General features: G+C 40.5%; 1 protein-coding gene across 1 annotated transcript in view; it reads right to left on the bottom strand.

Annotated features, from left to right (window-relative positions):
- KCNB2 (potassium voltage-gated channel subfamily B member 2) overlaps positions 1-11,898 on the bottom strand; it is a 181,606-nt gene extending 169,708 nt beyond the window's left edge. Inside the window, exon 1 of the mRNA XM_021530604.4 lies at positions 11,488-11,898. The gene's annotated coding sequence lies outside the window, so the exon portion shown is untranslated. The remainder of the gene's footprint in view (positions 1-11,487) is intronic.
- Positions 11,899-25,419: the final 13,521 nt, after the last annotated feature.

The raw sequence follows: 25,419 nt of genomic DNA, 5'->3' as shown, positions 1-25,419 counted from the left end.
AATAATAAATGTAACTATCATTTGGGAGGCATGCAAAGCCAGCCTGGTGCTCACCAGGATGCTTAGCAATTGATAGAGAAAACCACAAATTCTACACCCATATATAAAAGCAAATCTAGATAAACCCTGCATTTTTCCTGTGCAATAATAAAATTACTTTGTAGCAAAATACCTGTAACATTACATAAAACTCTTCAAATCAAAGCCATTTTTTTTGCATTAAATAAAAATGAAAACTTCAAAGACTACAACTCAAAAAGCTATGGAAAGCCAGAAGGAAGGTTAAGTGCTCTCCCCGGCACCACAGACATGCAGCTTTTAACGGTGTGACTCTCACATCAATCCCTTACATGAACGGGTAATTATTTAGCATTTCTTTTCATCTTTCTCATTCAGTATTTGGCCTCTGATGTTATTCAGCATTTCCTGCTGCAAGGCCTACATTACACACAAAGTGCTGAATTTCCCTCAGGGAGCTCTCCCTGTCCCACCCAAGTGCTTCCAGGGTATCCCAGTCTCCCGTTCAGTAGGAGGCCATTATTACCATTGCTTTATACTGTAGAAATGAAGGTCATAGATGCCTGAGGTATCCAGCAATTTTGGCTGCTCACATTGAGATAGCTGCTTTTTACAGAGTCCTTAGAATTTTCAGTCCTTTTGATGGGCATGCCTGCATGACCAGATGAAACCCTCGGGCTGAGGAACCCAGCTATCTGTGCTGTCACCTTGCCGGAGCATCGCCTGCCATGGCACAGTTTGGACTCTCCAAGTCATTTGCAAGGATGGCTGGAGAGTTCACATGCTTCAAGGTCTGCTCCTAATAAGTGGTTTGTTCACAGCCATCTGCTTTGGAGTGCAGGTGAGTTTAACTGCACACAGGGAGGCTGCCATGCTGAGCAGTGCCAGCCCCTTCCATGGACTCTATGTACAAGACCTCTCTTCCAAAAGGATTCACATACCAGCCACTCTTGCATGCCTTAGTCATAAACCTCTCTCCTAATCTTTGTCATACAAATTTCACCAAAGAAGATGGAGAAGCTACAATACATAAGTACACCTCACTGTTGGAGCATGTCCTGCATTTAAAACAGTGAGGAAAAACAGTATGTGGCACCTAAGAAGAGGTTGTATTGTAAGGACCCCAGGAAAAGTGCACAATTTTGCTTTCTTCTGACTTTTAAAGGACAAACTTCTAACATTTTTGTCAGGAGATGTATTTTTGTCAAAATTTGTCAAATTGTTTTCAATAAAACATTTTATTAATTTCTGTGCTGTGAAAACAAATGGATGAGTTTTTCACAATTTGCTGGAAGTGTCTTCAGCATTTTAAAACATAATCTGGTTCTAGATGTACTGATATTTAATTATTGTTTTTAAAGTTCAAGAAAGCTCTGGATTAAAAAGGAGAGATTATGAAATTATTAAGCATTAAACAAATTATTAAATGGGTGATCCCATTCAAAGTATTTATTTTCAGGTCTGAAGAGTCTAAGATCTATGTGCTGGTTTTCCTCATGAGCAAAGATGCTCACCAAAATCAAGAAAGATCTGGCATTTGCTAGTTTAGCTGTTAACACTGACTTAAGGATTAAGAATTTCAGGCTGCATTTATTGCAGATATGAAACACTTTCTAGAAAAACTAGTTTTAGGTTTTGTAGGTGTAAGGCCAGGGGAAATCAGAGCAGACATTAGGAAAAAGTTCTTCACCCAGAGGATAGTTGGGCACTGGAACAGACTCCCCAGGGAAGGGGTCATAACACCAAGTCTTTCAGAGTTCAAGGAGCATATGTTTTATTTTTTAGTTTTAGGTAATCCTGTGAGGAGCAGGGACTTGAGCTCAAAGATCGTTATGATCCCTTCTAGCTGGAAAACTGGAGATACTCTGTGATTTAAAACAAAACTTAGAAAGCCTGTGCTCACCTCAGCATCTGACTCCTAAAGCCTACAACCTGGGATCCAGCAAATTAGCCAAGAAAAGATTAATCAAGTTGGTTGTGACAAAAGCAATACATTTTTACTGAGCAAACACATTTTGTTTGTATGATGCTTCTTCTCTTTCAGTGCCTGCTTTGCTGTAATCTCTCTGCTGCCACATCTTAGCTCTCAAATGTCTGCTCTTTGTTTCAAAATATGAAGATCTTCAGCTTCTTAATGGTGTGCTGTGGGATCTCTTACTAGAATTTTCCCTTAATTTCAGTTTTTAAAAAGATGGCTGATGTGATAGCTAAAACTCTGCATAAAAGCATCCTGCTCAAATGAGTTGTTCGTTATTTCCATTTCCCACCTTCAGAGAAGTCACATCTCATATAGTTAAGGACTGGCAAGCTGAACGCGGGAAGTGTCAGGAAACATGTCAAAGTATTTCTGAGCATCCTTTGTATGTCTCAGATTCATATCTATATGCAGGAACACATGCATGTGTGCACAGGAGAGAAGCAGCTGAGCTTTGATTATCCAAATTGCTGGCGACAGCTCTTGGCACAAGTCCTCAGGGGCTTCAGTGGCTGAAACCACTTGAAGCAATGTGGTCTGAGGGGGCAAAGATGGACCTTAGCCTGTCTCCCCAGTAACACAGCTTCTCTGTGAGCAATGGCTGGCTCTTGCCAGACTACAATCATGAGCAGAGTTGTTACTGGAGAGCTGGGTCTTTCCACGAACTAAGACCAAATTCCACTTGTTGCTTTGACTGCTCTGTTAACAGCTATAGATGGGTTGGACCATGAAAAGTAAGATCTTGCTTTGAGAGTAAATCCTGGAAAATCAGCTCTTGGGGCAATGGCTAACTGGTCTAAAATGATAATTATTTGTACTTCATAAGAGACCTCACAGGTTATTTATTTCTGGTATGTGAAAATTTAAATTTTGGCTGCACAAAGTCTTGGAGATCTGCAGGAAAAACTCAAAAAAGATGAGGCCTTTTATAGACGAACTTTTCAGATTCACTAAATCAGTCTGTCTGCTAAGTCGCTGTTCTCACCATCTTGAGCACAGAGGTGTCTTTTAGATGGATGAGCTGAACTTCATCAAGGAGCAGCAGACTCTGAGACTCTATATATTCCTTAGAAGCCTTGGATAAGAAAACCCAGACAGAAATAGGTAAGGTGGCAGAAGACAGAAAAAGAGGGTAAGTAGAACTGATAAAATGTTTTTAAAGTCTTGTAGTCACATAAGCCTGGCAGTTTTGGCTTATCTGAGTTTTCTACCCCAGTAGCACTTGTAATCGCTTACTGAATCTCTTATGCAAGGTAAAGCCACGTGGGTGGGCTCTAGACACACTACAGGTAATGCAGCCTGCTTTACAAAAAGCTAAATAATCTTGTGAGCATTCAGAGTAATTGTACCTCAAGTCTCATGGAATTTAGGGCTCAAGTGGTCTTTTTGAGTAGTACCTCTTCACAAGTCTGTATCTGAACACAGGGATTGTAGCACCCACTCAGCCTGCACTGAGGTCTCAAGAGAGCACTGAACTTGGCTTTGTAGCCCATCCAGTGCTGAATCAAGATCCCCACCGCTTTATTTCAGATCAGCTCAGATTCTGTCTTTCCTTACTAGCAGCTCTGCTGTTGGTGCTTGTTACAAGTGTGGCTATATGATCCTTACAAACTATCTTGATGCACTCCTGCTCAGCTTACAAAAACTTTTGCATTTCCATTGCAGGTTGAAACATCTCTCATTTAGGATGTAGTTCTTGGTCTACACTTTACTGTTCATGTTTACAATTGGTTGCTAAGGGCTGTTACTGCTCTTGCCAAAGATACTGTCTTTCATTGCTTATTTAGCCTTCCCTGGAAACTTCTGAGGAGATGAGCTGTCAGAGAAGTACAAGGCCGAATAGCAGATCATTTTCTTTAATGTCAAACAGCCTGATATTACAGAAATGTGATTATGTAAGGTCCTCATGTCAGGTCTAAATCAGACTACATATTTATATCCCAACTAGCACTCTGGATCCACAGGTTTGATTGGTGCTTCCATACAATTCTTTGAGAGCCTACAGATGTTACATATGCAGGATACACTAATAATAGCAAATACATTAATATTAATAAATTAGAGCTTTGAATTGCAATTTATCTGTCCACAACTTGATTTTCTCTTCTAATTGCATTGCAGTGCATTTAGATGATGGAGGAGATTGTCAACACATAATTTGTTCTTTGAGGAGGCACTAATGTAACCAGTTGTCCTAAAGCAATTCGTTTTAGGGTTATTCTAAATATGTTAGCTTCTCTAACCCTTCAATCTTCCACTGCTCCCTACCAATAACAGTGCTGCCAAGTAGCTGAAAGCAGCTAAGAACTTCACAGATGTCTTTTTGTTCTTCTGAAGAAAAGCTTGCACAGTGTAGTAATGAATGATGATTCTAGGTTTCTAGGCAGGGAAATATTACACAACATATAATATTATCCTATATACACAGAGAATGATGTCTGAAGCAATGAGGCACATCATACAGAAGAGTCAAGATTTTATCCCTCTTTAAATGAAATTGCGCCCAAAATTTTGGATGTTGCATTTTGGTCAGAATCCTGGTATTCTGTTGAGTTTTCTAATAAAGAAAAAACATGCAATGCCACCATCCCAAATCTACAATTAAGAAAAGCGCAGTTGCATTCCTAAGTGACTTCAGAAATTAAAACATTTATGTTCAATTGCTGCTTCTGTCAAAAATTTCATTTTCAACCATTTCTAAAAGGATTGTTTCCTGATTCAGTCAAGGTAAATGGTAGGCCTAAACCTACCTGGACCACAGATAGTAAGAGACTTGGCCAAAGAATACAGGTTGAAAGGAGCAGATTTACTCAAGAGACATCTGCCTCAATCAATTAGGAGCCTATTTCAAACTCCTATTGTTGATGCTTTACAGAAGTCCCAAAGGTGGAACAAAGGAATGAATCAAGGCCTTGGTTTTTGGGAGACTCAATTTTTGACAAGTGCCTTTGTACATACATAGCTGGAAATGTCCCCGAGGTCACAGCATCAGCAAGTCTTTACTTGCAGAAGGCTTTTATCATTAAAAATTAAGAGAAATTTCCATCTAATCTTTATCTGAGGAATCCAACCCTTCAACATTTTGATGTCTTCAACTATAGGATGCCTTGGAAAAACATCCCAAACTACTACTCCAAAATGCTGTGCAGAGCCTAGGTCAACCCAGCATCTTATTTGCCTATCTGTGAAAAGCAGTCACCCAGAAAACAGAAAATTTTGCTTCCTGACCTTATCTAAGACCTTATCAGTATGGTTCCACATAACACACAAAGATACAGTTGGTCTGGGGGTCAGTAAGGGGAAGCTGTCCTTAGGAAGTCCAGTTTAACACTGCAGAGAAGAATCTACACTGACTTTTAGTCTTAACTGATACCAAGAGTATTGATATTTTTTGACCCTCAAATTGACCTGACAATAGAAAAAAAGTGAGGACTCACTATCATGCACAATCCTATGCTACTGTTACTATAATTCTGAAATCAAGACAGGCTAAAAGGAATACTTTTATAAAACTGCCACTATAAATTAATTTATTTACTTCTATCAAGCCAAAATGTATTTTTAAAAGCCACAGCATCCTCTTAAAAAATATGCTTCATCAGAGCCATTAGTTCAGGGTTTCTAATATTAAACACACAGGTCCCAAGTTCAAAGAAGGGTGTGGGAACCTCTAAGGCAGGATCAACACAATACTTCACAGTCAGGAAGAAGATGCTTTTAACTCCCATCCAGGCCCAATGCATAATCAGGATCAAAAGGGACATAACCCACCCACATATTCTAAGCCTGGAAACTTCCTTTTACAAGAGATATGTAAAATAGTCCTTCAAAAGAATTGATCAAGATCTACTCTCTCCAAATACACATTGAGGTAGTGGCCTTGGTTCCACCTTGATGTCATTGCTTGGTCATTAAACATTCACTGAAGGACTACGTTCATCCCTGGTGATTCAAACCTGTGGTTTATATCTTCCAGATTCCTGCTGCTATCAGTAATCCCCACAACAGCTGCTGAGATGGAGACCAACCCCATTCCTACTGAGCAAGAATGAGGCAGCCTGAGCTTGAAAGACAACAAGACACGAATGAGTCTGTAACTGAAAGGTGCGACCAGTCCTCTGGTGAGGGTAATCTTGGATTACAAGAAGTGAAATGTTTCTTTACATCATGTTAATAAATGAAAAGCCTAAAAATCTCAATTTTTCTCCATCAGTACCCTAACCACAAGGTTACTGAGCAAAATCGAGGTATTTTTGCTTCTACCTAGGTTATCTATAAACATGTTGAAGCAGATAAACATTCTCATCCCTTCTTCAGTTCAAAAGGTGCAGAAGATACACAGCACTGCTAATGCTACTTTAATAGCATGCTTAAATAGAGACCAAAGTGACTATCAGTAGCCAGGCAGGAGAATAAATTTGAGTATAAAGCTTACCCAGTTAAGAGGTTTGCTCAATGTCAACAATAAGAAGAATGAAGAAATCATAAGAGGAAATATTCCAGAAGGCAAGACCTTCTAGACAGCACTCCTGTCAAGGTAGAGCGACTCTGTGCTGTTAATCTCACCTACCACTAGAAAAGCACGTTCAATACTGTCATTCACAGTTGTGTGATTTCAAGGCTAATTAAGCCTATTCAGTGTTTTGAGTCTGCTTAAATACATTAGTGGGATTCTTCTAGCTTCTGCAGTTTGCCAGCACTTTCTGCTCAAACTGTCTCAGAATGTCTATGGTATATGCAAGTTTACACTGAATGAATGGCTATAAATTATAGCAGGATTACTCTGCCGTTTGAGAGTATATCCACCTGAGATGAGGTCAACAACCTTGTAGGTAACCAAATCCTCATACCTTAAGAGGGCAAATGAAAAAAACTGAAAAATCCATAAAAAAAAACATTATCACTTAATTTTGAGTTCTTGCATTTGATTGTGATTTTTATCTCTATATATATTTTGAAAATACAGCTAATTTTCTAGAAGTTAACTTTGATTATGTACTGCAAAATATTACTTTATGAACTGCCTTATTAATGCTCTGAGGTAAATTTATTCTGTATTTGGGGACTGTACTGCCATAACTGACTTCTATTTCTTAACTTGTTAGGCAGTCAGGGGAGAAGCTCATCTCCAGTGTCATCAAAGAAGATTACGTTCAAGAGCTTTGTTCAGTTAATTATCAGCACAGCTTTGCATTCATTTCCTCATAATGTGGTTTTACCTACAGGGCTGACATTTATTTCCTAACAAGCTAGTACCTGAGTATGATGGCAGCAAGAAGAGCACCTTTCAATAGCAAGATTTCCTAGTAAGAAGCACTTACCTAGAGGTAACAAAAAAACCTAGGGGCTTATGCATCACGTGCCAGTGCTGTGGTAAGAGAGCTGTTCAGCCCCTCTGCCTTGGCTCGGACTATAAATGCCCTCACACAATTTTACAGTGCACTGTGCTCCTCTGTCATGGTGCTGTGAGGGGTAAATTGGTCAATTGCCACTGTTCCTTGTAAAGAGTTCTGCTGCTGTTTATCACAGCCTACTCCTAAATGCTCAGAGCTGCATTATGCCAGCATTACATATATTATTTATTAGCTAATAGATTGTTGTTCTGACTCTCTTACTGGTGCCAGCAGTGATGCTACTGACAACTCTTTATAGTTATCCAGAGAAGGAATAGGGATGTACAGAATCCGGACACCTAAGTCACAGCTGATCTATCATTATGGCTAAATATAGATTTCCTGCATTAGGAACAAAAAAATTAAAACCCCCACTGATTTCAGTGGCCTGAGACTTTTATTGTTTCCCTATAATTCATACCATAATTCACAACAAAGTGTGTTCAAAATAATATTCTTTGTTTTCTGATTATGTAGTTACCATCATCATACTTTCATGTTGATGAAAAAAAGGAGTTTAAGACACTCATCTTTAAGAAATTTGCACAGCAAACAAGTAAAAACTTAGGAAGATGCCAATGCGTGACTTGCGCTGAAATTTCTGCAGATGCTGTAGCAAGCACCGGGATGGACAAAACGCAAAATAGCCATTGCTGTCCTTCCAGATTTTTATGAAGAATACAAGCAGGTTTAAGCCAAATAGATTTTAAGTATCTTTACTGATGCATGCCCTCCTGAGGCTTTTATGGTATGTAGTGGTCTGGGAAGCTATACTGGGACTAACTTTGTACGGTAACCAAGATAAGAAACCTCCAAGTTCTGTTCAATAAACACTTGAGTTGTTAAGCTTCTCTGATAACTTTTTTTTTTTTTTAATTTATCCATATATATGCATTTTACTGAGACTTTATTTGAGCATGACTGAGCAATGTATATGTAATAGCATGCAATATGATACCTCTGATTGTATAATAGTGAAGAAAAAATTTAAAATAATGAAATTCTTTCCATATCTTTTCCATATAGCCAGAGAATTATGGATTAAAAAACATATGAAGCTACGAGATTGCACAAAAATATACATTTAGGATAACATCTACTCTGTAATGTCCTAATCAATTTCTTTGCACATTATTCCATATAACACTGTTGCACATCTTAGAAGATCTCTGCAATTTAATATTGGCAAATTTATTTTGGCTTGAAGTTAATATTCCTGTTACAAAGTAAACACACATTTCTCCCTACTAAAATGTGAGTTAAAATAACCTATTTCAATGATTAATTATAAAATACAAGAAAACAAATACCCAGTTCCACTTCTCCAGCAATAATCACAACAAAAAGATGCCCACTACAGATGGGAAATCAAAAGTATTTTCTCTTGGGGTGGTCATATCCTATGACTAGAAACAGAACAAAGTAAACTACAGCCTGTTTTTTATCATGCATCCATTATAATGTTTATTTTATAGTCTTGCTTAATATCAATGTTTATTTTATATTTATTTTATATTTATGTTTATAATTTTCAGACACTTCTTAGGTAAAAAACTCTAATTCCTAAAGATGATAAAAACTTACTGTAGCAATATTAGACAAACATGTATAGTCCTTTCAGAGGCAATCATTGCTTAATTCCAAGAGCTGTGAGCATTGCTGGGTCAGAAGACATTATGCAATAACATGACGAATTATTAGAATTGACCCCTGAAAACATCCAAAGATTCATTTTTACACTGCATGTATGTCTACTCTGATGAAACTGAAGTGGTGTCCAACTTTAAGTGCTTCCCTCTCTGGCTTCCATCTCTTCCTGTGGAGAACAGCAGAGTACTGTTCTACCAGTACTCTGGTAAAACAGACACCTTCAGGAGGGTCTGCAGTGGAATCCCACTGCACTGACATACTTCCAGTCACTGCTCCCTTCACCAGATATCTCAGCTTGCATTCCTCCTCTGAGCTGAGACCAGACAAACCTTCCCCAATGTGCTGTTTATATCATGACAGACGGAGTAAAACACTGACTGAAAAAATAATCCTTCAGCAGGTAGCTTTAAATACAGCAGCACCATGGAATATATTTTACCTGCACATGTGGTTACATGAAGTTCAAGGAAGTCACATAAGATCAAGATGTTTTGCTAAAAGTGACAGTAGCAAACTTTGGCAAAATCCCAACTGTTGGCAAGAAAGCTATTGCAAATCTTGACCTCTCACCTTGCTTTGAATGGCAAGCCAGAATTTGCCAATTAACTTTCACTTAGAAAAAAAAAAAAAAGCTGAGTATGAATAAATATATGTGATATGGCATTGTTAAGGCAATGGGACATTTCAAAATGGTGAAGCAAATGGAAATGCTCAGGCTGAAGCATGCTGCTCTGAACAGCACCTCTCCCTCATCTCAAGCTGAAGATGTTTTACTTTCTGCATACATCTGAGTGAGGGCAACCTGCTGAGCTCCAGCAACATCATCCAGCTGAGAAAGGAGGCAAGAGAAATTTGAATGCTGTTGTATGAGCTGCCTGCAGAAGCACTCCTTGGAAAAAAAAATTACAACAAGCCAGCTGCAAGTTCCACTAATGCTGAACAAAGTGAGAGTTTATCAGTTGTATCAGATTTATCAGTTGTTTGAACAGAATAGACAGAGGTGCTAAGAACCAGAAACAAACTATTTTTTTTTTTTCTGTACTGCATCTTATCTCTCTGGGAAAGACTCCAGAGTTTTGCTAGCACATCTTGTTGATCAGAGAACAAACAAATCCCATAAGTGGCATGTACTCACTGACCCTGCTCCCCTGAAAGTTTCTACTAAAACTCCCTGGAGGATCGTGTCCCAGGCTTGGTGGAATGTTCCGTTTTGCAGACCTTGCCCAGCCTCTAAGGCTTGGTGCTAGCTCTGCTCTAAGTTGGACAGACTCACCGGCTGAGCAAACTTGAACTCTAGGTGTTTTTAATGGAAAATATTACCAGACAGGCTTTTCCCCCTCCCAAGGCTGCCTAGTCTCTCTTCTATTCTTCTAAACCAATCCTGGCTTCTCCTCAGAGCTACAGGACAGGGTCACTGAAATCCTTCACTTAGGTGTCCTTTTAATAGCAATGTCCTGATGATTATGTATTTGCTAAGGAACGTTATCTCCACCTGATGCTATAGACACTTCCCTTCTTACACAAACATTGAAAAAGTGACAATTGTGGCACTGTTGCTAGAGTCAGTCTTTTCTGCACTGGATTAAAATGCCCAAGAAGCTGCATATATAACTGCCTATTGTATCCTAATCATTATGTAACTTGAATAAAGTCCAAACCATGCTATAAATATGGACAGTACATACATCGGGTATAAACAAAGGTCTACCTTCACCCAGGCAGTGAAATTCTGATAGAAGAAACACACTGAATGAATGGTTTGTAGAAGCCATGTAGCCAATGAACATGCCTATTTATAATGGCATTTTGGTTTTTTAATTCAGGAGCCAACATGCTACCTACCTACAGAAAGCATATATGACAGTGTATTTTAGACTACCACAATGCTACATGTATTTTCTTCCGTAGAGGAGATTTTTCAGTCCCCGGGTAGATGGGCTAATTCCAACGACAGTTACCGAGAAGGCTGAGGTTTTCTATCATCAGGTTTCCACAAGCACTATTAGAGCATCGGAAACAAATGACGAGCCTTTATCGGTGGAGCTCACCCACGGCAGGAGGCAGAATACTACGAAATGTCATTCCCTCCCTCCCTTTAGCAGCTCTGAAGGAACAAAAATACGAGCCACGGTTTCCAAAGCGCTCCAGGGTGAGGGTTCTATTATCCTGCCTCGGACCGATCCAGGCAGCCGGGGAGAGCACCCGGCGTCCGTCCCGCCCCGCCGATCATGCCCCCTCCCCAGGGGCGCTCCCCAGCGCCCGGGGCACCCCGGGGCTCCCCGCGGGAGCGCCGCGCTCCCGGCCGGCCCGGGCGCTCCCGGACAGCAGGCAGCTCTCGCCTCCCCTGACAGTCCCATCAGGGCGGCAGCCGGGGATGACTCGTGCTCTCAAATAAATACAAATAAAAGCGAAAAGCAGCTCTCGGCGGAAGAGGGATGCCCTCCTGCTTACCTTGCTCCGCGGGCGCTCGGGGCGCCGCCGGGGGCTGCAGGAGGGATTCCCCAGCGCTGGCAGGGGCTGCTCGGGCTTCCCCGGGCACTGCGCGGCCGCCAAAGCCACGGCGAGGGATTTGTTTTGGTCGCTCCTTCCCGGGGAGGGTTTTCCTCTACATTCCCGGCTCCACATCACCGCCTCTCCTTGCACGGAGAGGGCTGGGGGTGGAAAAACCGCGGCAAAGGCATCTCCCTCCTACCCCCGGAGATGAAAAGCCGGCGGAGCAGCCGCCCGGCGAGCGGCTGGGGTGTCGGGCGGAGGATGGGGGGGGCGAGGGGGGATAAGAGCCGAGCCCTCGCTGCCCTCGCCCCGCTGTAATCCCCGGCTGCATGCGAGCCGCCGGCTGCCGGCGCGGCCGCCCGTGTCTGCGGCTGTGCGCGGCGGCGGCGGCGGCGGCGGGGCGGGGGGGCACGGCCGCTCCCGGCCGGGGCACGCGGGGCGCCCCCCGGCCCCCGCCCGGCCGCGCTCCCGAGCGCCGCGCCCGCGCCCGCTCCGCGCCTGCGGCCCGCGCTGGGGCTGCGCGCACCCGCGCTGCCCCCGCCCCCTGCCCCCAGACAAAGGGGGACATCCCCCCGCACCCTGCCCGGGCTGGGGATGCCCGCCGCACACGCAGACAGCAGCCACGCGCAGACACCGCGCCACTGCCACGGGCGGGTGCGCGCACTCACTCGCACTCACTCACACGCACACACAGACACACACTCCTGCACATGCAGGGACACACACAGCCCACACTGACCCCCGGGAAGGGGATGTGCGCACACGCACACACACAGCCCACGCTAAGGGCATACTCCGGGCACGGGATTCCCCTCTCACACACGGGTGAATCCACGTTAACCTCCCTACGGATGGGACGCGCGCTCCTCTCAGAGCTCCCCACACACCGTCCTCCCAGATAGGGAATGTCCAGGCTTGCACATAAACACAAACACACCGCACATACACACGCGCTTCCATGTACTGTCCCCTCCCATGCACATAGACATACGCCACCTTCTCCTGCTCAAGAGTGCATCCACAGCATCCCTTCCAGGAAAAGCCAGGGCAGGGCACAGGCACACAACACACAGCAAAGGACTGTACCTGGCTGATGACCTGGCCGACCCAGCCTTGCTATTGACATGTTGAGGGCCTGCCGAGGGCTGAACCCGCAGCAGAATAACCGTGCCTGGAGAGCCAGGACCCTTCATGGGGCAGGGACTAATGCATTTTTGTCATCAAGTCTTGGCAAGGTAGCAGGCTGCAATCAAGACTTCAGCTAGTCCTGCTGCTTCCCATAGTATTTTATAGCTCTTTATTGTTTTTCCTTCATCATTCCTGATAATGGGAGGAAGTCTCTTTCCCTCATTCATTAATGCCCCACTATATTTCAGGTATCAGATTAGAAAGCTTTTTTTCCTTTTCAAGCTCTTCTCTCTTTCTCAGGTTTCATAACACTTCATCTGTAGCTTTGCCCTCTGCATTGTGTTGCTCAGGCTTCATCTCATCCTATAGCTCTGAGATTCAGCCTTAACTGTTGCACATTTTGCTGCTGGGGTGAAGACTTTCCAATAAAACTTTTATCAGCTTCCTTTTTTTTTTTTTTTTTTTTTTTTTTTTTTGTAATTCAAAGGCCTCCTAATTCTTTTGAAAGCTATCCAAGAAAGAGATTGGGCAGTATTTGCCAACATGATTTTAATTACAACCCACCAAAAATAGGTTAAACTTTGAATGCTCATTTACTGTGCTAATTTTCACCCATTTTATGTAGTTCCTTGCCCACTGTCTTGGTGATATATAAATGTAGGATTTTTTTAAAAGTTTTCTCACCTTCTCCCAGCCTACCTGCAGAAGTTTTCTGAATGGCAACCACAGCAGTAGTCCTAGTCAGTGATGAGTTCAAGGCTAGTTTTCTATTAAAAGCTCCAGCAGAATGTACTTTGTCTGAAACCTGGACATCTATGGCATAGGCATCCATGCTTGTGCTGCTCAGCCTAGTCTTACCCTTATGGTCAGTCAGGGAAATTCTCTTCCATCTCTTCCATGTGATAAACAAAGCTCCATAGCAACCCATTCCTCTACTCAACTACTCCCCAGCTGAAATGTTGGTATCTATGTTTTTCATATGTTCCACTTCTTCTGTGTACACATGTCCATGTGTCTCATCACTAATTTTTGAATGCACTAATCAGTTTCAGCTGAGCAAAACTCTCAAAAGACAATTAAATTACAACAAGTTTAAGAAAAAGAAGGCAGGTAGAGAAAAAAGCTAACTGCATACCTCTTTGTGCTTAGAGCATGGCAAAGGTGACGTTAGGAGTTCATGTCCTGTTACATACCTCAGAATCTGCATGTACCTTTGACATCAGTGAGAAAAGTTAACTGAAGCATTTGTCTTCTTAGCCACTGTAGTTCAGTAAAACCCATGAGGCAGAGCCATAGGAAACTGGAGTTCATTCCTTAAGATTCTCATTAAATAATAGGTTGTGAGGAGCTCCAGTTTTCCTCTACTGCTTTTCATGATGCAGCGAGTGGTTTTGAAGCAGACTGTGTTTTCTTGAGATTTTATTACTTGATTTTTCATTTTTGATAAAGACTGTCTTATCTCCCTCTCATATACACACCCCCAGACACTAATAAGTCTTGCTTATTGGGAAAACCGACAGAAAGTGCAGTTCAGAGGTGAGTTCCTACAGTTCATTGGCTACAGTGGTATGCATGCTGTGTAGACACTGGTCTAGAATAAGAACTGATCTGCTTTCAAGAAGGAGACGTTATTCTTGAATAAAAGGCTCCTTATTTTGCTAGTAAGTCCACAGTAAAAGCAATTTTGTTCTGGGAAATTATTTTTGCACATAGAGGTACATTATCCTGCCTAGACTCATGTTTACACCACTGCATTTTTGTTATTCAATTTTCCTTCATAAACAAATGCTAGCAGTTCTTGGCTCACTCCTTTTCTAGGCTTGGGGTGTTTATGTTTATGAACACTCATCTTCTGCTTTTACCGGCATGCTTGGATGTTGAAGGGAAGTCTTTGTTGGTTCTCTAGTTACCAGAAATAAAGTACAAAATGTCTGGCCATGCTGATGAACAGTGTCTTTCAGATCATGTGGGAAAGATTTCCTTTAGAGGAGTTTAGTCTCAGCTGGTCAGATAAGGGGAAGAAAGAAACAGCTTGAGAGAAAGAGAAATCTCTTTTCTACCAATATTTCTGCTGCGAGATTTTTCCCCATCATTACAGCAATGTTCTTCAAAATACCTTTCATCCATCAAGACCACTCTTGTAAACATCCTGGGCCTCTTCCTTCTGACTTAACACTCAATTTGCATAGATGAGCCTGCTAGGTCTCTGAGGCATTGCTTCCCAAACACTTCCCAGCAGTGAGAGGAAGGAGGAAATGTGCCTGTTTAGGGGAAGGCACGGATGGATAAACATAGGCAGACATGTGGAAAAGTATGGCTAAGTCTTGCTATGACCAGGAGGATCATTCAAACTCACAGTCTAAATCTTGCTAGAAATTATTGTCTTCTCTACTGCTGAACATCTTGACCATACCAGTGAACTCATGTGATCCATCATTTGCTTGCTTTTGAAGGAAAAAGAGTTTGTCAGGGCCTTGAAGGCACAACCAGGACTGCTGGTCCTGACCCACTTGCTCTGAAGACTTCCCAATCCCTGTCTATAGTCCAGGGCACCATTTCAGCTCAACACAGTGCTTTCAGTCCCTGCCTCTGAGACACTTCCCTGTGGAGAAGGGAATAATCTACTTAAAGACTGGTTTAATGGCTATTCCTTACTTGTAGGAGCAGATACATTAAGAACCAACAACAGGAGGACTTCTGTAATCAGCATCAAAGTCGGCCTGTCTAAATAAATGGTTGATCCTTTTCCTGAGTGTAATCATTTCAGTTATTGTAATACTGAAATATAATGTCAGACAGTTTCGAAATGTATCTTAATTTCCCAGCAGTGTGTCTAACAAACTGCAAAAATAAGTTCTAGGAGAAGAGTGAACCCCATCCCTGTGCCCTCTGTATCACTCAAGACTTGCAGAAAAAACAAGATAAACAAAAGCAGCTTCTTGGCCAAGTCCAATATTCTCTTGAAATAAATCACATTAGGAATAGCATCTGGCAGTAGCATAACCCACCACAGTTCAGACCAAGTTTCATCTGGATTAGGGACTTCCTGATTATTGGAATAGATTTCCATGCTTCCTATTGAGTGGTTGGTGTTTGTACTGCTTTTTCCCCTCCTTTTTTATTTAAGTTTTGGTTTCCTTTATCTTATTTCTCTAACACAAAATAATGCTGTCTATTCTTGTTGCCACAGATTGCTCAGACACTTTTTCTTGGCTTCTAGAGGGCTCCTGGAAATGTTTTCAGTCCTTCCATAGAGTGCAGTGGGACAGCAGTCTCACTAGTGTTTAAAGGCTGCCTTGTGGACACAGCCAGGAATGATATGCTGCTGCACACAGGGACAATAGTGGCAGCTTTTCCCTCTCTAATGCATTAAATGGAAACTTACAGAGCTGGGTATCCCAAAACCAGCAACAGAGATGAGCAAGAGCATAGCCAGGAAGGACAGATCATGGTTGTCTAACAAGCCATAACTTGGATGGGTTTGAGGGAAGTTTTTTGTCTGTTCATAAAAATTGTTCATTGTTCTTTTCTTCTCTAGGTGGATATTTTGGGTTTTTTTGTTTGTTTTTGGGTTTTTGTTTTGTTTTGTTTTGGGGGGGAGATGTTGGGTATTTTTTGGTGGTTTTTTGTTTTGTTTTGTTTGATTGTTTGGTTTGGTATTTTGTGTTTGATTTTTTTTAATTCTCGACAAATCTGCACAAGAAAATAGTAATTGGTGTCAGGGCTACAATCAGTTGTAGACATGACAAAACACAAACAGAAATATGAACTAAACAAAGGCATATCATTATGATTGAAGCTGAATTTTTAGAGTTACAGTTAGAGCTGTACAAACTGACATTTCAAATGTAGGCATTTTCTCATATGCAGAAGTCAAATAGATAAGATTTACTAGCTGGGTTTTATGGCAAGCAAAGAGGAGGCCTGCTGAGTGGTTCCTGGAGCTTCACACTGCAACATTTGGGTTCTAGGATATAGGGCTCTTCTTTGTGCAATATAAGATGGTGATGATTTTCAGCCTCCTGTAGTAAGCTATTGCAGCTTGCATTTTTATTTTTTAAAAAATCTATACTTGGTAATGTAATTTTCATATTTTTATATTTTTTATTAGCATGAGCTGAATGTTAATGTCTTTCTGACAATGAAAACATTATCTGGTGTTAGTTACAGACCTTTAAATTGAGATCCCTTATTTTAGCCCTATGCCAGATCACAACCTGAGAAACAATTAAGCTTTTTTCATGAATCTCAGGGACAGGGCATCCCAGATATAAACTTGATTTGCTATTGATTTCTAGAAGTAGCAGTAGTTTGGTCCAAGTTGATACAACTGAGCAGTCTAATAAAACCCAATCCTGTCACTACTAAGAGCTGGCACTTGCTGGTTATATTATATAGGGGAAGCTTATAGCCAAAGCTATATTTAGCATGAGGCTTGTTTAGGTGATCCAATATTGCCTGCTAACTTTGATCTCTGCAATGAAAAAAATGTTTCCTTAAATACCATCTGTGAGAAGATGGCTTTCATTCCTTCCTCTGCCTCTTCCACTGTCCCCCACTGCTACAGTGCACACCTTCTCCCCCATCCCTGTGGAGGCAGAGCACCACAAGTGGGGGTCTCCATTCCTAGGAGGGCTGTTAGGGAAGACATCCTTTCCAAGCTCCTTTGAAGTTTTGCAGTACCTGCCTGGGGTTTATGTACCAGGCAGAAATTTTTCTGCCTTCCCCTAGGCTGGTGAAATGAGTCAGAATTTTCAGACTTTATGTTTTGGATTATTTCTGTTCTATGTCAAAAATGATTTAATGATGGATTAATTAAAATTCATCTGTCACAATAGTTTAAACATAAGCAGGTGGTATTTTCTGCACAGGTCAAAGCTGAAGGAAAACAGCAAGGACTGGAAGAAGAGATGTTCAACAGCTGCTCAGAATAACCAGCTAAATACTCTATTAGTAAGGAATAATGTAACATGGTGGAGCAAAGGATTTTGCAATGGGAAGATGGCCAATTGCAGAGGGAGGAGGATGAGATTGTGATAAGCTGTGAGAGGTATGAAGCTTCTAGTTATGAGGGCACTCCCCTGCAGCTGAGTAGAAGAGGATAGATAGTCTGAGCAGAGAGATAGGACTAGGCATGTGGGAAGAGAGCTTCCTCCATATTTTGGTCTCTAACAGGGTCCTGGGGGATCTACAGGGAGGTGAATTTCCCTGAAAGGCAGTTTGGGCATTTTCCTGAGCAGGGCAGTTCTGCAGGTACCAGGCACTGAGCTGTGTTCAGGCAGCCCAGTGCTGCCATTGGCAGCTGACACTGGGATGGAAGGGGGGAAGTAAGCTTCCAAGAGATTGGACTGGAACTGTTGTCAACACATCTGATAAACTTGTACTGCAGTTAAATATGATAAATTACATGTGGAGAATTTGTTTAAAAAATTTACTGTATTGTATATGACAAGTGAAGTGTTAGGCCTTGGAGCTCTCATTCACATAATTATTTTTCATTTTCAATTTTTTCCCCAGGGATTAAATCTCAGGACTGGAACACAGAAAACCTGTGGACATTTCCTCTTTTAATGAAATATCTTGATATCACCAGCAAACCCTGTACAAAGAATAAGCCCATATTTTTCCAGCTGTGAACAACACATAGCATAGAACTGTGCTCTGCTCCTGGCTTGCAGCTCAAAACACCAGCAAGCTAACAAAACCCTCAAATTGCTTTCAACTGTTTTTCAGGTATTAGATGAACTTGGGGATTATTTTGCTTTGGTTAGGTTTTGTTTTCTTCATATGGGATTGTAGACAAATCTGATAGAGTAATAAGTTAACCTAATTGCTTTTTTTTCCTTAGCATTCACCCTACGAATTCCCTACAGCCATATTATCCTTTGTAATGTCTGGAAGAGAGTACTGCTGTGATGTGTAAATGGAACACTAAGCCTAAGTGGAACCTCCTTGAAGACAAACAATGATGAAGTTGTTGCCAGGTAGTGGTTTCAATTTGTAAAATCTTTCTGGGAAAGAACTGTAGTTTTTCTTACAGCCATGTGAAAAACAGCATTTTCTGCTCATGAGGACTCCTGTTTTTCCTAATGATGAATGGCGGCATTCCAGCTAAAAAAAAATTCCAACTTCCTTGAGAAGTTTCAGATCAATTCAGTGGTGGATGGTGAGCCCTGCTGGGACACACTTGCATAGTGAGTCCATATAAGTTTTTTCACCTTCAAGGTTAAGGTGTATGAGCCCAGAAACTTGAGGAGTGGGTGCTTTCACTGGCTTCCACTTCACTGCTGAAAAACTGGAGAAAAGCCCTGTTTATGTGGATGGTTCCCAGGTTTCCAGGGTCTTGCCTTAGGGAAATCTGAACATAGACCAGGATGTGAGGATCAGCACTAGCGTAGGGAACTCTAGAGAGGTGCAAAGCAGATTGCTTGTGGCGTGGGAAGCCAGGCTCCTGAACAGCTTTGGTGATCTTTGACGATGTGGTCCTTGAAGAGAAACAAGGTTTCTGGTTCCACAGCATCTTCCAGGGAACGGAGTTGGTTTGAAGCTCAACTCAATAAAAAGACAGAAATTCACCAAAGCAACGAAATTTAAATAAGCATCTTGATACTAACACACTGGCTTTACTAGAGCATTTCAAGACCTCTATGCTCATAACTAGCTTCAGAAATATCAATCAGTAAGTGACCAACTTTTTGAAATAATTTCTCAAGTCATGCACATTTCCTTATTACACAGGAACGCTTTGCTTCAAATTCTGCATATCAAACTCTGTGGGGTTTGATTATTGCCATGGGGTGTTATTTAAGTTAAGGAAATATGACTTTTATAAAATTACATGTCAAGTCCTCAGGTTCCCCCTAAGTACATAAAATCTTAATTGGTGGGTTACACACCGTAATCTCTTCTGAAATATTTCATTAGACATTTTTTATACCTACTGTAGCCATTTTTAAATCTCCTATAGTGTAGGATGAATGCAACAGTATTATGTTAAAAAAACCCTTGAAGGTGTAAATTTACCTGTTCACATTTTCCTAACTTGGCTAGAACAAGTTTCTCATTGTTTCCATTAGAAACCCAAAATCCACAAAAACAACAAAACAAGAACCAAACAAAAATCTAAAAATCTTATTCTTAATTTTCATATTATGTCCTTTGCAAATCAATGGAAGAATGTAAAAGGTACTGTATAGATACAAAAACTGAAACACACAGTTTTTGAGGAATATAAACTGACATAGGGATTCAAATATGGAAGTTGATTAGGGCTGGAAGCAAAGTCATGAAACTTCATATTCTTACTGTAGGTTAAACAGATTGGTTTTGAAGTGACTCTTGTTTTATGTTTTAGTGACCTGTATCTCTGGCTACCTTCAATTTACTTGAAGTTTATTCCCACAAGCTCCATTATTTCACAGTCCCGAAATATTCCTTATTTTGCATAGATACACTCAGTATCCTCCATCCACTGCATCCCTAGCTGGTAGTGACATATGCTATGGATGATTCTGAATTCTATGCACTTAAAGGTCAGTGTCTCTACTAAATTAATCAAGTAGCAGAAAAGGTGTGTTGCAGCCTCAGCAGACAGAATAATGTGACTTCTTTTCCTCTCTTGTAACTATTTTTTGTGAAATTTGTAAGATGTTTTGAAAGGGGCTAATGGATTTAGAAGTGATGGGAAAGAGATTGTGGGGGAAAAAATGGACCTGGAAGACCAAGACATAGATTTTTCCCCAGGAAGCCAGGCTGAACTGTCATATGCCAAGCTGGGCAGGCAGAAGTGCTCCATGGATCCTTTTTCCCAATGTATCTGAATACTCGATTGTATCTGAATACTTGATTGTATTGCTGCAGTGACTTTGAAGCAGGTGAGAAAAACTGCCAAATTTGATTTGAAAAAAGTTACATTCAGTTTGCATGGATGGAGATGACTACAAGTAACAGGAAATTGTGCCCTATGCTTTCACAGACTTCTGTTGTTATTATAATTAATTTGTTTATTAATTGAATTTACTTGCAAATTACATAGACAAATATCCTGGTTCATAAATTGTTTGCCTGGTGCTTAGTTCTTGCTTTAAATGTTCACTATTCATATTTGCTATTTGCATAGTGTTCTGGAATCATGGCAAGGCACTGGGGTCCCATGATATAATTTCAGTCCCTCATTAGGTCATTCTCAAGCCCACCAGACTCAGGATGGCAACATGACCCCTGCACCATAACACCTTCTCTGCTGTTGTGTGCACTGGTTATGAGAGTGAGGATCGGGTCCATTAGAGTACCAAACATGCCACACTATTGCTGCCAAAGCTAATTATGAGGCTTTCCCAACATATTTCTTTCTTGGCTGTTTCAGCTCTCTCCTTTATTCTTAAAATCAGGTGTTAACATCAGCTGTGTTACATAGAGCATGACTATTTTGCATATCTATTAGAACAAACTTTTGGACTTGTATCTTTAGTTTTGTGGGCAAACATGAGAGCCTTACAGTTAATGGGGTTTTCTGTGTTTACTTCCAACTGGATATACGTGATCTTCAGACTGATGGATGCCTGTGAGCCTCCAAGCAAGAAATGGTTAGGTCATGAACTTGCCCATTTAGCTCAAGGTGTTCATAGTGAGCCCCAGTGTAAATTTTCAGTGAGACATTTCTATCACTTGATGAAGCTCTTTCTTAGAGAACTGGACCACTATAAAAACTACCATCATTTAAGACATAAACATCCGTTCTATAAACTGAAGAAGAATGGAATTTTTTTGACAGTTCTGAGATAGGAAAGTACTTTCATATCTTTCTTCTCTCTAGTGAGAGATTAACTTTCTGTGAAACAAAGAGTAAGCCCAAGCAGACTGACAAGCAGAGCAATAAGATCTGTTTCTAATTCTTTAAGCCAAAGGTTATTTTAAAGTACACACTTGTTGAAAATGAGTGGATTAGAAATATTTTGAAAACTACAATACTGGACCGCTGGTAAGTACAAAGTCCTTTTCTCCTCTAATATCCTTGTTATCCTTGTTATTTAATATGGTTAGGAGCAACATTTGAACCTCTTTACAAGGAGAATGATTCCCAGAAATTACTATATCTTTTTCATTTATTACTATTGAAATTGTCTAATGGTTTTCACCACCTGAATATTTTAAGCAGGCTCACTCTGAGTACTGCAGGTCTGCATTATTCTATTTAGCTCCTTTTAGCAGAATGATCCTTTAGTGAGTGAAAGGCCCTAAGGCAGGAGCTGGATGCAATTTTAAAAGAAAATCTTGTGGTTTTCATCAGGTAGTGAAAAAAAATATCTCTAACTATGGAAAAAGCTACGGTGTGAGCTATTAGATACTAGAAAATTCACCCCAGAGAAGCTCTTATAAATATCCAGAAAAGACTTCTCACATGAATATTAAAGTTTCGTTTTCTACTAACACTCAGATACAGATCTTTAGGAAATTAGGCTTCACTGGTTCAAAGAATTGCTGTTTGCTGTGTTATCTCTAAGTAAAAAATGTGCTGAATTCCACTCATGCTTTTCTCTCAGAAATGCCTCCAGCTGTCTCTAGTAGAGCAGTTACATATCCAATTTGTCTGATGTGCAGGGATTTGGCATGGAGAGCTACAAGACATGTGTGACTTGGATGTTAAGAGGACAGTGTCCAAGACAGGGAAAGAAAGGTGCCTACAAGTGAGAATGGTATCAGCAGGACAAAGGACACATACATGGAGAAAAATTAATACCTTAGTAAATGAACTTAAAGTTCGCCATCATGATTAATGTTTTCCTAAGCTTTTGAGTACCTGAATAATGATGCATTAAATCAAGAAGTTTTGGGGGTTTTTTTTATATGCTATATTAGCAGGTATTTATTAAAAGTATCCAATTATTAAGGATGTATATATTTTCTTAAGATCTTTAAAGATTAATGGTTGCACTTATACATCTCTCTCCCTACAGAAAAAAGCATCATCCTTATACTGCAGTAGTAAATATTGTTTTAGTGTGCTTAATTTTTTAGGCTTCTTGAGTTGGCCTAGACTCATTACTGGACTTCAATGTACAGAAAAGTGTTATGCTTTTCTATAATTAGATAAGAAATTCTGCACAAACTGCAGAATACAGATTGCAGATTGCTCCTAGATTATGTGTATTATGACTCTTTTAAGCTTTCTTATTACATCTAATTACCAGTACCAGTGTGCCAGTGCATTGGTTTAATGTGACATTAAATCAGTGCGAAAATTTGTTAGTTGGGGCCTGAGCCATTGTCTGTGCTCTGAGATTCCTCATGCTGAGCAACCATCTGTGGACAGCTTCCAGGGAGAGAAGGCAGTTGTGCTGGCTCTTAGGGCACTGTGACATGCATTAGACACACTGTTGAAGGACAGAGAACGTGTGTGTACCACGATGAGTCACAGCTGTCCAGAAGCTTTTGATAATCCAAATAAATGTTCCTATGCCTCAGCAACTCTAACTTGGTAGAATCTGGAAGCATGGAAGCTTCAGGCCCTAAAATGCATGCTGGCTGTCTCCCACATGGTTTTACTAGAGCTGGGCAGTGCCTCACTCCTTGGGCATAATGGGGAAATGAGCTCAATACATTTCACTGGCTGTCTACACACACAAACATTAAACTTTTGTGAATATCAAACTAGAAGAAACTGCCCCCTTGAAACACACTTTCTGGAATGTTTTTGTGATATAGGAAGCAGTTGCGATATATTAGTATAAATTTCTGACATATGATATGGTTTACAATACATAAAATATGTGGATATCACAGGAAGGAACCACATCAGGCCTTTGATTCTTCTAAGTGTTCAGTGAATGCATCCTAAATTGCTATAAAAGGTTTAAAATTCCTTTTGTATTCAGGAAAGAGATATGTTAGTACCACTTATGACATTAGGACTTCTTCTAAGACCTAGATCTTGGTCCCTACTGTTGGACTCAGCTGAAGAATTGATAGACAGTATTAGAAAAAAAGGTTCAATTACAGAGAGTTCAATTTGCAGAATGAATCTTCTGGTCTGAAAGCAGAATAATTTGATTAAGTCCACTATTAATACTGTGCCCTTACATGTACAATTTGCATGCAAATATAGGTGCAATCTGTGAAATGGCAGGTACTGATAAAGATGGCAACTTTCAAACCATTTGAGAGTTCAAGGCCAGTAATGAATCATTTCCACCATCATCCTTCATACCACTTGAAAATTATGAGGAAATTAGCCTCTCTTTGAACCAAAAAAAAAAAGGTCACAAAAATAATCCTCCAAGATCACCAAAATTCAAATTTTTCCCACTGATTCTCTGCAAGCATCTCCTCCCATTAATATATATTAACAGGAATTAGGCATTTATGGGGATCATCTTGCTTTTTTGATTGATTTGGCATGGGAGAATGAATTGCTGTTTTACCTGAGGCAGAACCTGCTGCATATGTGCCCTTCTTGGTGTTCTTGTGACATTAAACTCTTGTCTTAATGCCTTGGCCATTGTTGCAGTTGGAAGGCTTAGACTGAGCTTTAAGGTGTTAACCATTTTGTTGCAGTTTCATGGGAACAGTTATACACATTTTCTCTCTTTCATTTTAAAGTCCTGAAATCAGACTGAAGGCAGTCAGATGAATTTACAGAGGCTGGTTTAGTGTATATCTATGCTCATGGCTCATTTTCTCCTAATTGTGGGAGAAATCCCTTTTGAGTTCACTTTATAAGATTCACAATTCTGTCTCAATCTAAGACATAAGTAGATCAAAATGCAAATGTGCTATTATGTTACTCTTGTCACATCCTGAATTGGTTGGAATTACTGGTACATGCCTTCAAATCAGCTTCTGTTGATCAAAAATCCAAAAACAACAACAAAAATCAACCAAACAAAAAAAAAAAAAACCAACCAACCAAAAAAAAAAAAAATCCCACACCATCAAAAAAAGAGCTACAGCACGGTATATTGTGTAGTTCCTAGGCAGGAGGCAACAGAAAAAGAGACATGGACATTTTTCTTTTTTCCTTCAAAACAAGATGAGCTTCAAATATTTCATAGGTTATATGTATTCCTAATTGGTGTGAATATCTGCTCCTTTCCAAAGGAAAGCGGTGATGCCCAGGGAAGCTGTGTTTTCAGATTGTAAGAGGTTATTGGGCTGTTATGCCTGTAATAAAATTCAGTACATCAAGTGAATGACTTCTTGTTTAGTGAAACATGGCACAACATCGATTGAAGCTACCCATTAAGTCAAGACATCAAATATACCCTTGTGGCACTGTACTAGGGATCACTGTTGAAACTGCAGAACTTGCTGGTAACAGCAACTGAGCTCAAGATAAACATTGTCCTTAACTCATGCCACAGTGACATTAATGGTTCATGATATCATACAGTGATCAAAGCCTTCTGAGAAGACATAGATACAAAAAGACAATTTTCTTGGTGATCGATATCCACTTTTTTATTGAAAAAAGTACACCAGATTTGAAATTGTATAGATATTTGCTTTAAAATAGCCAGAGAAATTCTGTTCTGTAAGGTCTTTTATTTTCTTTCCAAGCTTTGCATAAACCTAAGCACTGATGTCTCAATATGTGAGAGGCATCAGTGTTTTGTCAATTTAATATATCAAGCAAAGTAAATAAATGCATTCCTACACATTGTCTCTCAAGCTTCAAGAGCTTTTCTGAACCTACACTTATAAAAATACACTCATATATTTAGACTGTGATCATGGTCTTCACCTTGAAGGCCTCATTTGAATACC

The sequence above is a fragment of the Lonchura striata genome, chromosome 2, assembly GCF_050655825.1.
Source record: "Lonchura striata isolate lonStrDom1 chromosome 2, ASM5065582v1, whole genome shotgun sequence".
Lineage (NCBI taxonomy): Eukaryota > Metazoa > Chordata > Aves > Passeriformes > Estrildidae > Lonchura > Lonchura striata.
This window is presented reverse-complemented; position numbering and strand designations above follow the sequence as displayed.